The sequence below is a fragment of the Pseudoliparis swirei genome, chromosome 21, assembly GCF_029220125.1.
Source record: "Pseudoliparis swirei isolate HS2019 ecotype Mariana Trench chromosome 21, NWPU_hadal_v1, whole genome shotgun sequence".
Lineage (NCBI taxonomy): Eukaryota > Metazoa > Chordata > Actinopteri > Perciformes > Liparidae > Pseudoliparis > Pseudoliparis swirei.
The window spans coordinates 10,393,627-10,407,953 of NC_079408.1; the positions used below are offsets into that span (position 1 = coordinate 10,393,627).

Sequence of the window (14,327 nt, forward strand, 5' to 3'; positions counted from 1 at the left end):
TAAGGCCTTGTTTTGTTTTTGTGTCTTTATTTTTTTAACATTTGTAATTTATCTTACACCATACATGTGAAGCACTTTCTAATAAAAAAGTGTTATTTATTTTTCATAAAACATGATTATTTGTTCCAATGTCTAAAAAGCATATGAGTCGGGTTACCTGACAAGGAGTTCAGTGTGAATTATTGTCTTGTAGTGAAGTGGATGTTTTCGGTTACAAAACCTCACAGATGGGGTATCAAAGTGGATTGACTGGTCATGAACAGCTGTGACTTGAGCAGATCGATATGTCTTTTTTAATTTGTTTGTACTTTTAGTTCTAATATCACACTTTTCTTTGAAGAATAATGTCTAGATGTCTCAACACTTTAAGCACTGCTGTATATGTAAGTGTCAGCACTGTGGAGATGATAATTCCTGTGCTTGCTAGCATGGATAAACAGGCGAAATGGCTCCTACATTATTGGATTCACATTGCACAACAACTCACCCCATAAGCCTTAATTTTCCTGAACAGCTTTATTCTTGGCAGGAGTTTCTTACAACAGCATGGTGAGTCGCTGTGCAGAGGTTTTATGGTGCCGTGCATCACTTTATGATGTTCGATTATGACTGTCTCAGGTGTTAACTCTCTATATTTAGTCAATCCATTGTTGACAGCTGGAGATTTAGCATTAGCATGTGACGCACAAAATTAGAGATATTTCCAAGAATGAAAGGTTGTTGACAAGGAAATCGACATTGAGATGAGTTTGTTTATACAAATGATTTGGCTCAGAAAATGTTTGTTGTCTTTCCCCACTCTTTCTGCATAATTTTATCCACTAACATTTAGTATTCTTTTGCTTTTAGGCATACATAAATGCAATAGCAAAATGGAACAAACATTTTCAGTACAAACATTTTGAATTATTTATTTTATAATTTTACTGAAGTGCAAGTGTACACTGTATGTTCACTAGCTAGTTGCTTTTGTATCATAATGATCGTGTTGTGTGGGTGTTTCAAAAACATGGAAATGAGGGAAAGTTAGATCCTACTAGAGCTTTATTTTATTAAAACACTTTGCCTCCAACATTAAACCCATTCTGATTTTACAGTTTAGAAGAGGCATATGAGATTACAATTATTTTTGTAATTCCTGGAATTATATTTTATGTGATTTGAAAGCTTAATATCTGACAGCAGTAATGTTATCTTTAAAATAGTTGGTTTAGAATAAGGATGAATAAATATATTAGAAAGTAAGGAACACTTCCTGTGGGGATCCACTTGTTGTATATGGTTTATTAGATAGTAATAATAGAAACACATATTTGTATTGCTGCTAACGGGCACATTTGTATAGGCATAACAACTGACATCTTTGATTTCTCACAGTAATATTTGCATTGTCATTAAACTCTTGTCTGATCAGAGCTTTTTTCTTTGTTTTACTTGCCAGTATTGAATAGCAATATCATTTCTTCATTCATTTCTATTCAATTTCAAAAAAGCGACTACCGCTGTCATGGTTTTGGTCTTTTTCGTCAGTAAAACAAGCTCTAGTAGGATCTAACTTTCCCTCATTTCCATGTTTTTGAAACGCATATCCATTTGGATGGAGGACATTCAAACCTTTGTAAATGATGTCATGCAGAGTGTGTTACTCAGAAAATGAACAGGCCACATCTGACAGTTATTTTTCATCAGGACGTTCAGGAGTTCAAGGTTTTTCTAAGACGGGAAACAAGTGCTAACATGTGCTTTACCAGGTCTGTGTTGGCACGGGCTCATTAGTGGAGCACTGGGTGAGTGATTGGACGATTACTTGTTATTCTTTGATTGTAATTAGGTTTATTAAGGTGATTAATTGTCTATCGGATGATTGAGAGGTTGAATGCTGGCTGAATCTAGCTGGAGATGTGCAGCTGCTGCAGTGTTCAAAGGTCATCAGAAACATGTATTTCTGTTTTTTTTTCTCCACTTCTTAAACTATTTTTATATACAGTAGGATGAACATCTTTTAATTATAGAAGTGGCAGAATAAGAAGATCGAGATTCAACTTAAATAACAGGCTTTCAGCTACACAAAGGACCACAAACTCTTCTTTGAAGACATGTAGAAACTAAATACTTGCACAGAGAATGCAGTTCATAAAATGACACTTTTTACACCTGAAAACACTCCTGATGACGCATGTGTACGTAGCATTGTCAAAGCAGTGCTCGCTATGTTTAGTCCTCAACCAGCCGACCTGTCTCTTATGGAGCTTTTGATGGGCAGTTCTGCGTCTAGTTGCATTTTTAATCCGCACCGAATATTGCGAGAGGGATGCAGTGGATTTGGCATAACTATTGCAGCCACAGGCGCACAGACGGAATGTATTATCCCGGTGTTCTCGTCGCCAGCCGCAGGCAGGATGCATCCTGTAGGCACGGCACGGCTCTGGGTGTGTAGCATGTTATCCTGTGTTTGCTGCTAGGTGGAGCCCGAGTATACGGCGAGAGCGGCAATCCACATCCGAGTTTTTGCTCTCACCTTTCACTGGCTCTTCAAACCCTCGGTCTCCAGACAGAATTTCTGGCAGCCAGTGCGCACACTTGGTTTGTCATCGTCTCAGAGCTCAGGATTTAGACCCCCAAACAACTTAGACTATATTCCCCTTGGGGATCTTTTCTCAAAAACATCCCCCCTTCCGTCACATTATTTGGGGTACTCTTTATTTGTGTGTTTGTGTGCGTGAGTGGTTCGGGCTGCTGGCGCGTCGCCTCTCCGCTTCATGGGACGTGATGTAGCCCCGGCACAGACGGACGCCTTGTGCCATTACGGGATGTAAGCGACAGCACCGCGGATACAACACGAGGACGCGGCCGCTGCCCCCGCGACATCGCCGGGACTCGGATTCTGGACGCATAGCAGACTCGACCGAGGCGGTTTCACGAGGATATTGAACCGAGCGACGGGAGGCAACTATTTGGATCCGCTGTTCTCGCTCCTCGACCGCGTTCCCCAAGTCTGCTCCTCACACACCGCGCGTCAGGACGGCAGTGGCGCCTTCGAGACACTTGCGAGAGAAATGATCGCTAATACTTTGAATGGAAGGATGTGAGCTATCGCTCCTTTTTAAAGTCGTTTCTCAATCCGCGGTAAGTGTGACTTTCCGCGACAAAATGCATGCCCATGTCTGTGCGCACATATATAATTATCTGCAGATTCAGCTCTCAGCGATACTAATGGCCATTATGAATGAATCCGCACAGCAGTGTTGAGGTGCTCATGTCGGTCTTGACATGCACTTCACTCTTAATTACTTCAACTGGGCTATCGATGCGTTCAGGTGTAATCAGCGCCGATCAAGGCATAACATATTGATAGCCACTATGAAAATTTCAATTTCCTGTCGGACTAATTAATCCGTTCTGTTAGAAGGTGGGATTAAGATCAAATGTGTCCGGCGAATTGTTAAGTACTTAAAGCTCCTTTGTACCCTTCACATGGTGCTGAAAACAATGCGCTCGCATCTGAAAATGGCTTTGCCAAGAAGTTCCATTTTGGATGCATACCTATGAATGAAGTTGTTGTATTATAAAGTCATGCTGTTGAATTGTGCACAGCATCTTCTTCTATGCACTTTAAATTAAATGTGTGAATGGGCTGAGGCTAAAACAGCAGCTGACTGTATAGCAAAAATTGGATGTCTTTCAAAAAAAATCTCTGAAATGTACCAATGCAGCCCTGTTTTTTCTGTTTTCAGTTTTGTTCAACATTTTCAGAGGTGGGAGGATATATGCAGTGGCATGAGCATTTGCAATTTTCGCATTGAATAAGAAAAAAATGGCCAATATATTGTAATGGAATTACAGAATATGTAACATGTTCATATATATACGTATAGGATATATATATATATACACACACACACACACTCTCTCTAAAGTATTATTGATATGAATACTGCACAGCAATATCATTATTTAATGGATACTGTGAACAGTGGGAACGGTGAACAGATGCCCCTGCAGAGGAAGAATTGCTGCCCTGTGTCTCGAAGTGCAGGTTGTACCGCGTGCTTTGATGTAAGGACGGCATACTCTCTTTTAACATCAAAGTAGAAAAGGTAACTAAGCCTATCACACTGAATCAGATCGCACGTTTTCTTATCGCAGCAATATGATGCTTTTCATTTCCAAATCAAAGCTTGGAAAACTGCTTAGTTGCTAAATTTTATCCTAAATAATACTGTTAACTTGGTCAGGGATCTGTCAGTTTTTCCACCAGGGTTTGCCTTCTTGTGGTTCAGATGTGTGACAAACTCACTTCATGTAGTTCCCTTCCGATTTCAGAATAGCATTAACGTTATTGCTTGTTGTATTCTCATTTGACAATTACATTCATTATGTCTGGACTGCAGCACCATCTGTCATATAATCAGCATTGGTAGAATGCCCTCAAGCAGATGACACACACACACACACACACACAGGTTTCTTTACCAATAGTAACAATCTTGACTTCCTCCACAAAGGGAAACTCAAGGGGACATTTGATGCCTTCTGACTAAACGGTTATGTCAACCTGCACACTTAGTTTTCTGTGTGCCTCCATCCATTTTGATTCGGCTGAACGCTCCTTGTGGAATACAATATAGGTTATATTTAATATAACGGCAGGTGAACCAAGCATCTGGTGTGATGCCTGATGGGACGGCGCTGTATGACCATAGAATAATTGTTCCCTTGCCTTACTTGACGCTGTAGTCATGGTGCAGTCCAATGTAAGGAGATAGTGGTCTAAATACGAGACACTGTGCTACGTATTGATTTGAATTGGTTATCTCGGGTAAAGGAACGCATTGAGATAGAGGTGCTAGAACTATAAATGTAAACTGGCAAGATCCACACTGATCCACTGTATTTGAGCGTTTCCCCTAAACAATATAGTCAAGGTATGCTGTGAAATGTTTCTCTCAGCACCTAAAACTGAAGAGAAAATATATTTTTTAATTCACATAAACCGAACTGTATACATTTGTATAGACTTTTTAATTAAGCTTTTTAGCCCTTTTATATTTATTTGATTAGCTTTTTGCCTTTTTCGACATGAGCCGCACTTGTATATTATGTTATTTATAGGGACAAGGGCTGTTCAACTCCTTCATTAGGTTAGCCTGATGTGAGGTACAGCTTCATAGCACATACTATGTACAGTGAGGGCTTATACTGGTGTATCAATTTGGATAGCCATTCTTAAAACAACATTCTGTCCCTCTCAAACCCTTTTCATATCTATTGATATGTCCTACAAATGTAAAGTAGAAGCGATGAATTGATTCCTTTTGAATCTATTTTACCCCAACCTTACTGTTGCTTTAAACTCATCACCTTAAACTATAAAGGCGCTAAATTTCCTTGTTTAGTGAGACCCCACCATGCAAAACATACGAATCGGCCATGGTCTGAAAAGCAGTATCGGATAATTGCTGATAGAATAAATACCCTTTTAATGTTCATCAAACTGCTTTGTAGTGACATTCCACTATAGATTTAATGTAAGGCTCAAGGTCATACTGCACATATGTTTTTCGTATATTCATCTCTTATGCCATTAAAGATTAGATTGGTTGAGATTTGCTTTTCATATTCCCATGGACATACGTACTAATGAGGGAAATCTTTCATAGGTGTTTTTATTGATTAAAGTCGGTAGAGGACCACAAAAGCTTTAAACTCAAACCCTTTTTTTGGCAGTTATAAATTACACTTTGCTGAAATTGTAATCAATTGTCGATGGCTTTACGCAAAGTAATGTAGGGTCACTCCTTCTCCCTTTCACTGAAGCCAGTGCGATGACATGGATTTTCTTTAAAGCTGAAAGGATTATTTGATTAATTAAATATTCATCCAATGGAAAATTACCTGGCAAGTATTTTGAAAAGAAATGCCTCAAATCTCCCAGCCTCTGTAATGTAAACTGGATATCATTGGATATTGGACTGTTGATCATAATTTGAACATGTCTCCTTGGTATTATACTCTTTTTCTGATTAATAGATCATAGTCTGTAAAATACAGTCGTAACTTACATCCTTGTTTTACTTTGTTGGAGTGATGTTGTGGCTATACTTGTCAGACTGCAGGTCAGACGTCATCCTTGTTTTAAGTATGAAGGGGTTCAGGAAGTTATGACAGCCAACACACAAATATAAAAATAACAAAGATTTAAATTTAGTAAAGTTATTGATTGCATTTTAAGCAGGAAGTTTTGCATCTAATGATGTTAATGATGTTAACAAATACAAATGATGTACAGACAATTTAGTGACAGTTGATCTTAAGCAGAGACCTTTTTGTCTGAGACCAAGACGAGACCCAATAAAGACCAAAACCGATCTGGAGTACGACAACACTGCTCATTAGCATCTTGGAGCCAATGGTCCAAATAAAGATTGTAACCTCATTCTAAATATGATCGTCACTGCTCGGATTCTCGAGCATGATGCCGATGGCCAGTGGTGTCATTTAATAACAAGGACCTTCCAACAGTTACTTATACAGTAGTCCTTTTGTTATTTGATACCCACAGTGGAATTGCTTTTGATGGGGAGCGAGTGTGGGGCTTTTTACTTTACTTTACCATGGTTTCCAACAGTCATGGATTCTTTTTTACACGGAAATCTTCATTTTAAAACTCATGTCATAAGTGTTGTTGAAAATCTTACTTTTTTTTACTTAACATAGGCAGCATTAGATCGTTGACGAGTTAGAAATTGAGGACTACGTCGGAAGAGAATTCTGCATTCGCACAAAGTCGGTCTAAATGGTGGATGTTGAAACATATTTTGCAGTTGAATGATTATTTATACCCACTGCTGGATGCTGACATTTTACGCATCATAGAAACCTCTTCAGAGAAGAGAGAAAATGCTCTTTATTTTGTCATGACAGATCTTTCCCCTTATTTTTAAATTAGGGATCCACCATTATCCGTATCGGGCCCAATACTGTGCTCATGTACTTGCAGCACTACTCTGACACGACCGCACCCGAGACCACCACAGCAAATTGACTTTAACCTCTCGTCACCCTGAAACCATAAATTGGTGCACAAAGAGGTTAAATCCATCAAAATGGGCAGTCCCCGCCGTCCCCTGGGAGAGATTGAAGCCTCAATGTTGCATCACATGCAGCCACTTTTGTCCCCATCGAGGTTGTCAGCTGATTGTTGGCCTGGCATACAGCCAAGGTGACCGTCGTGCGTGTCCAGTCGAGAGAGAGAGGAGAGAGAGAGAGCATGGGTGTGACGGTGACGATGAAGTCAGACATATCGGAGCAGTTTGTGTTTATTAGTTGGTTAAGAACTGCTTTAACTCCCCAAGACCAGTGAGGAGGCCCAAGCTAAATTCTGGTGTCTTTCTTGTGAACCAGCTTTGGGATTAGCACTGGAGTTACTAAGAACTCGGGTTACATCTCGAGTGCAACCCAGTTAACTGGTAGTCTTGGTGATTTACAACGTAGTAGTTTGAATGTTCTTTACATAATTGATATACATTGTATGTCTTTCTAAACATAATGCTTAGTCCTCTGGCAAATAAAACATATACGGCTCACCACCTTCTGTGGTGTATTAACATTCCTGTGAGCCAAATCTCTCCCACTGCTACAGTGAGGCCCTTGACCAGAGTGATCATGCTGTTAGGAGACAGGTTGGTCTCACAGAGCCTTTTCTCTGGCAGGAATGTCACAAAAGAAGAAAGGCAAAAGCTGAAAATAAAAAATAAAACTCGTGGCTGAGGAAAGGTCCTCAAGGTCCACACCTCTCAACACTTAAGCTGTCCTGTCTCATAAAGAGCTTGGACACAAAGGTTTTGACACAAGCTTTCACAACCCTCTGCAGGAAACGGAGGTTACAGTTTAGATGGAGACTTGTGTTGGAGCTTGATGGAAAGAACAGACAATTAGTTTCTTGATTCTGTATAGCTCTGGGAAGAATGAACCCCTATGTTTGGAAGCATTTCAAATGTTCTTTCAATCGAATTATTCGAAGGTCTGTGTTCATCACAGCCCTTCGAATAACCCTGGAAAACAAGACGGTCTTTGCAGATCAATGAAATAGAAAGTACAATGCAACCTGCTATTTGTGAGGCACAATAGTTTTGCACTCACGTCACATAAATAGTTTGAAATCATCTATCGAAAGAAAAAGTAGAATCTATTTGTCTGTATATCTCCCTTATTCATTTCCACCTGATCAATTATTATTACAGTATTACTATTATTTCATCAACACGATGATGAGGATTATCACATTGATTTCAAGCCCTTTCTCTGTGGCAGGTTTACAACCAGAAAGAAGTGGTGAGGATGTGAGAGGGGTTTTTGATGATGATTTGTGTTGTGTTGAGGATGGGGGCTCGGATATGGAAACATTTCACTGGCTATACCTCTTTAACCTGGAATCCTGAACATGAAAACAAGTCTGAATCCAAAATATGCTCTTACCCAGGTGTTCTGAATGATGCACACAAAACCAAAACGAGATATTCATGCAATTAAAAAACAAATTTAAAACTGTATCCTTGCATCTTTAAACATGCACATTAAGAACATCTTTTGGATACATTTGTTCTCATATGGCTTCTCTGTATGAGAGGTAGTCGATGAGATCTTTGGTAAAGTTAATTGTGACCACAATGTCATTTTTACTGTGACTTTCAAAGAACACACTCAGCCTCCACTGTTTTTTGAATTCCACTCATATGTCATTTCAATCTATGAATTACATTTTGATAAAGGCCTGCAAGGCTGGTGCATTGTCGAGCTCAAGTGTCGATGTTACTATAACAAGTGACAGTTTGCTTGGAAAAATTCTCGAGCTTTAGACTGCAGGTTTTGCTATCGGCAAGCCACCCCTCCACCCTTAATTTGACACGTAGTTAAGTTGTCCCCAGGGGGGTCAAAACACTTAGCAGGCGCATTTCAACTCTCGACAAAGTCTGCATGCCAAGGGGACGTGAGCGCAAAGCATTAACTAGCTTGTCCAGATGCAGCTGTTCATTTTATGAATGGAAATGGGAGTTCTTTGTATTACAGCAATGATTCTTATCAGAGCGTTTCTTGCCGATAAGGGCTCCTGCAGTAGGTCTGACCAGTGATGAGTACCGGGATCTAATCGGGGCCCCTCACTTCTGAGCAAGAAGAGAAGTTGGTTGTATAAGATTGGTAACCGTGGCCCCGCTAATGTTAAACTGGCCCAATAAATTTCTCCGTGTGGAAAAGGATACATTCTTGGCTGGAGGGCAGATATGGAACCAAAAATGTCAACTTAGCATTTAAAGCAACCCAAGCCACTCTTACGACCCGCTGCTGGTGTTAAAAGGTGCCCAAAAGCTATCAAACTGACAAAGCCTGACTGAGTCGCAGTACATCAACCTCTTTACTATGCTGTAAAATCTGATACATTTGTCTTTGTGCATTTTACAGTGTGACGTTAAGTTTTTTTGCAATAAAATTGATTGCTTTCCGTTGTTCCGGGTATTTATTTGTTCTTCTTTTCCTCGTGAACTTTGGACCAGTGAAGAGGATTCAAACAAAGATGCAATGCTTCTCTGCGAAAGAAGCTCTAAAAGAAGTTAATTTATGGCCTGTTTGGGAGGCAGGTTTGGGCCTGAATACATAATAAGGTAGAGCACCTGCAGCCGCATACAAATGAATGGAAATGACGGTTAGTATTTACGCCTCCCGAAACCATTGGGACCTCCTGATCTGACCACTAATTGGCTAGCGGAGAGAAATGAAGCTTCCTTGTTTACATGGTGATGTATCTGCAAATATCAGGCGCATATTTTCACATATGAGCTTTGCATCCACATTGTTGCACCAGTTATCAAAAACTTTACATTCAATTTATAGTAAAGCAGGACAAAAGAGACCTATCAAAAAAGAATAATGCCAGTTAAAGTAATAAAATTAGATAGATAGGACCAGGTATTGATACTGAATATTTATTCCTGGATGTCTTTTAAAAACATTTCTGTCAAAACTATTTGCTGTATAACTTGGATTATATAAAGAACTGTAGCTCCTCGGCATTGATGGATTATAAAACATGTAGACTCCTGGGCAAATGAAGGCCCCCCACCCTCCCTTGGGACTAAGACCCTTGCCCTCGCACTGAAAGAGACAAAACGGCTACAAACAACAGATTGTGTCTCGTCTTTGTGGTTGATTTGTCTCTTTATGGTGTTTTCTGACTCATTGTTGTCACCCTGCTTCTCTTAGTAGTCATGTTGCATCTTTCTAGTCAATTTGAAAGTTATTCCTACTATTATGTTTGGATACAAGTTCCATTGCAGTATTTCTGCCATACTTCAAAAGAGCTTGTAATGCCTTGCAGAAATGTTGATTACAATATCCTGCTGAACCTTTTTAGATTAAAATACCATTTCCCCCATTCATGCTCAATACAATTTACAGAGGCTCGAAGCATATTTGCAGGCCGAAAATTAAAACATCTTCATACGGGTGGCTCCACGATGAAGGATTTCTGTTTCTATTGTGAGGTAATTTACGCATTTTCTTAATTAAGAGAAGGCATATATTCTGTGCACGAAACCAGGTTTAATCTGATTCCACTTGTGACTTCAAAATGTATTGCAGCATTTCAGCATCTCCCTCTGTGCTTGTGAGTTAGGCCAAATGGATTTTCCGAATCGATAGCATTGGATGTCGTAGTGGGGGGTTGGATCAGCCAGCAGGCTCCTCAAGAGGTTTGTTCTCTTTTTGAATGTTCTAAATCTGTGCGCTTTGTACACCTTCTATCCTGCTTCATCTCAGGTTGGGTTAATGACAGCAGAAATGTGGATCAGCACGCAAATATAAACTTCCATGCCAGCCCTTTGTCACCTCTGGAATGAAGATGACTGAATTGATGCGCCGCCCCAGTGGAGCAAAACCGTTTAAATGACAACACATTTTTGTCTCACCTTGAACTTAATTGACTGCCTGAAAGCTTGCGTCTGAAAAGTGCTGACAGAATGACTTCTCTTGTTTGGAAACGTTTCGCTAGTGACGGAGCCTGTTCGGTTTATTCTGCTGCCACGCGTGCATCTATAATCCACATTCACAGGTAAAGCTGCATGGTGCCTTCATAAGGCTGTGCGTTATGTATGGTTCATGTGACACTAATGGGCTTAATGTCTGTTTGCATTAGTATGCATCACATTTCTACAGAGAGAAGTAGCAGAAGTGCTCTTTACTATTAAAGGGCACATTAGAATACAGGGGTTGTTATTTTAGTCACATTTCTAGCAATTTAGCTTTGGAAATGTTCCCCTTTCAGCCCATTGGTTAGAAAAGGCAGTTAACTCGGCACCTGATGACATGTCGGTTGATGACCTAGGTGTCCAGCGGCGTCCCCGTCAGTCATGACAGCTGAAGGACTGAGTAGCAGTTCCGCTATTACTGGAGAAGACCAGCTACCCCCACTCCTCGCCATCCACTCGCACATTGGTCTTGCCTGTGATGCTGAGCCGCCACGGCACAATGGTGGCAACTGTGGGATTTCTTAGAGGGGAGCCACAAGACTGTAATCAGTCATTATGTCAGAAGTGAGCCCCGTGACTCCCGCTCCAGCTCATTCAGCCAAATAATAAGCAGCAGATAACAGCGCTGGCGGCGCTGGCGGGAACGGAGCCCCCCCCCCCGGGGCGAGGAGCTAGGAAGCGGGGGGCCTTTTCCCGTCACCGTGGCTCAAGAGCTGGATCGAGCTTTTCATACGGCAGACTGACATGTTCTGCTGTTTGGAGACCTCCCTCCAGTTAATGGCTAACACACATTGAGGTGCTGACAGGGAGTGTGTCTTTTGTTATTGTCGAAGGGCTAAAAGCAGAAATGTGCTAAATGAGCTATGAGCTAAAAGCTGTGAAAATACAAACTCGGATCAGGTCGCGCTACATCGCTGCTTGATATTGTTTCCTATAGCGTAGATATCTTAATGTGTTTCAATGTTTTTCTTTTGAATTTGATTATTATTTGAACCTCAAATAATATTGTTCCAGCATTTGTTAAGATATTCGTGCACTGTTTAATTCCCACCACATGACTGCTGACTATGTTATATTGATTAATAAACACCCCATCCCTCTTTTAAGCGCCATTTCATTCCCTACCACCCTCATGGATTTTTGTCATTCCATAACAAGGGTCACAGCCTCTCATTGTCTTGCGATAGAATCCTCCGCATGGTAGTATTGACTGGTTATGCTGAGAGAGTGGTGCCGTGTAACATCCATACATCATTGGGAAGCCAGCATGACAGTGGGAGTTGAGATATCACATCGTCCTCTCCAGGCAACTGACATCCACCCCTTTCCTGTTGTCCACAGTGATACTGCATTGAAAGCCCCTCCCCCCCACCTCCTGCACCTCGCTAATGCACTTAATTTAATGTAAATGTCCTCGTGGTCGGGATAATTCTGCATCCAAATATTAGGTTTTTAGAATTCTGAAGGAGCTCGGAACATGCATTCAGTTTTATTTGTTCATCGACTGCCACGTCATAATTGGTTCACTACTGTATGCATGCAAAGATTGATAGCTAGACTAATCTCATCAAAATGTTAAGCTTTTATAAGCTTCTCATGGAGCCCTTTTACTGTCTCATACATAATAAATGGAGCTAAAAGTCAGACTGACATGGGGAAATAGCTTAACACAGTCGCATGCATATGGAAAGTATGAACCTGCAGCATGCCACCACTAACAATGAGCTCTCTAAGGTCATCTTAGGTCCACCCTTTTATGGGGTTTCTGCCCATAATGATTAATAAGGTATGTGTAGTTATTGCACAGGAAGTCATCAGTGCAATGCTGCAGTTAAGCAGCCATCTGTAATCCAGTTTCATAATACACCTGCCTGTATGCTCTCTCTCATTGATCTGTCCTTTTCTGTTAATTCTGTGTGCCATACAGTCTCCACTAATGAACATCATTTTATTGATTGGTATAGACGACAATGATTGCTTTGTTTATCTAATTCTTATCAGTTTAGGCTCAATCGCAGACTTGTTGAAATCGGTAGAAACGCATCCCACTACTTTTGGTGGCTCCAGACTAAAAGTCCATTGAGAAGGCTGCAAGAGGTTAGGCTTCTGTAATCTTCTTTATGTTTTTGGTCAGTAGTAAGCCCCCCTAAGCCAGCTTTGTGTCAAACACAGTTGGAGAGGCCTTTAAAATTGCAGCAGAGCATAAATAATTGGTCCAGCGACAGGTGATTTGCTAATTTCTATCTGTGATCTGGTGTTATCAATGCAGGAAGCTGATATTTTTGGAACGAGTGTGTACGCACGATTTATACCTTTCATTTGCTTTGGTAAAGATGGGCATTAAATGGGAGAAAGAACTTAAAATACTTATGTGTCTGTGCCAGTTGCTGCTGTCACATCCTCCCAGGGTTTGATGGGGGCGGGCGGGGGAATGCAATTAGGATAGTACAATAATTAAATATAACCCCCTGAAATATCAAAATCAGTATCAGCATCTGTCACTGCAAACAACATGCACAAGCTCATCCAGTGGATTGCCAAAGAGTCGTTGTCAATAATCCGAGCTTCCATACAATCATAAATTAGTGCTGCATGTACATGATGTCATAATAGTCCCAAGAGAAACCTTTTCCCTTCAGTTTAGCCCTCATGACTTTGAGCAGGCCACCCCCAGTTGACGGGGAGATTTGGATTGGAAAGTCCGTCGAAGCCACTTTTAATTATACTGGCAATACGGGATGAAACTGAGCAGGAATGAAGTGCTTTTTGTGCATCGATTTTTCTGTGCGTGTGTGTGTGTGTGTGTGTGTGTGTGAGAGAGAGAGAGACAGACAATTGTAACCTTCTCTATCGCTGCACTGCAGGCAAATACGGGGGTGGGGGGGCTCCATGCATGGCCCTTTTTTCCCTTTGTTTTTAATACAATGAGAGCATGTACATGAAACCATCCTTCTATAATTAGGAATTGTAAAGGAACTAAGGCAAGTCTGGAAAGATGCCATACGGGCACTTAACCTTGATAGAGTTCTGATGGTTTCTGTCATCTGTTTTGACATCTGACAAACTTTTGCCAACCTTTGGTGTGGATTTTTGTAACTTGGATAACGAGTTGTGGCAAAGCTTGTAGATATATCCTTTGAGTTCTCTCTCTAGTTTTCCCCTCACGATTCATGCCGATACCAGGTGCTGTTTTCAATAATCTTAAGCCTTTATTTGGCAGAATGTCCCCTCAGCTGGGTATTGGGAGAGTGATTGCCCTCCGGTCTCTGCACGATTGCTGCCCATCTCTGCCACTGCACATGACTG

At 40.9% G+C, this 14,327-nt stretch overlaps 1 protein-coding gene across 5 annotated transcripts in view; it reads left to right on the top strand.

Moving 5' to 3' along the window:
- The first annotated feature begins 2,642 nt into the window (after window positions 1-2,642).
- The window catches only part of LOC130211677 (adhesion G protein-coupled receptor L3-like), a 198,328-nt gene continuing 186,643 nt past the window's right edge, over window positions 2,643-14,327 (top strand). For all 5 annotated transcript variants that reach the window (XM_056442598.1, XM_056442600.1, XM_056442601.1 and 2 more), the window contains exon 1: window positions 2,643-3,126. The gene's annotated coding sequence lies outside the window, so the exon portion shown is untranslated. The remainder of the gene's footprint in view (window positions 3,127-14,327) is intronic.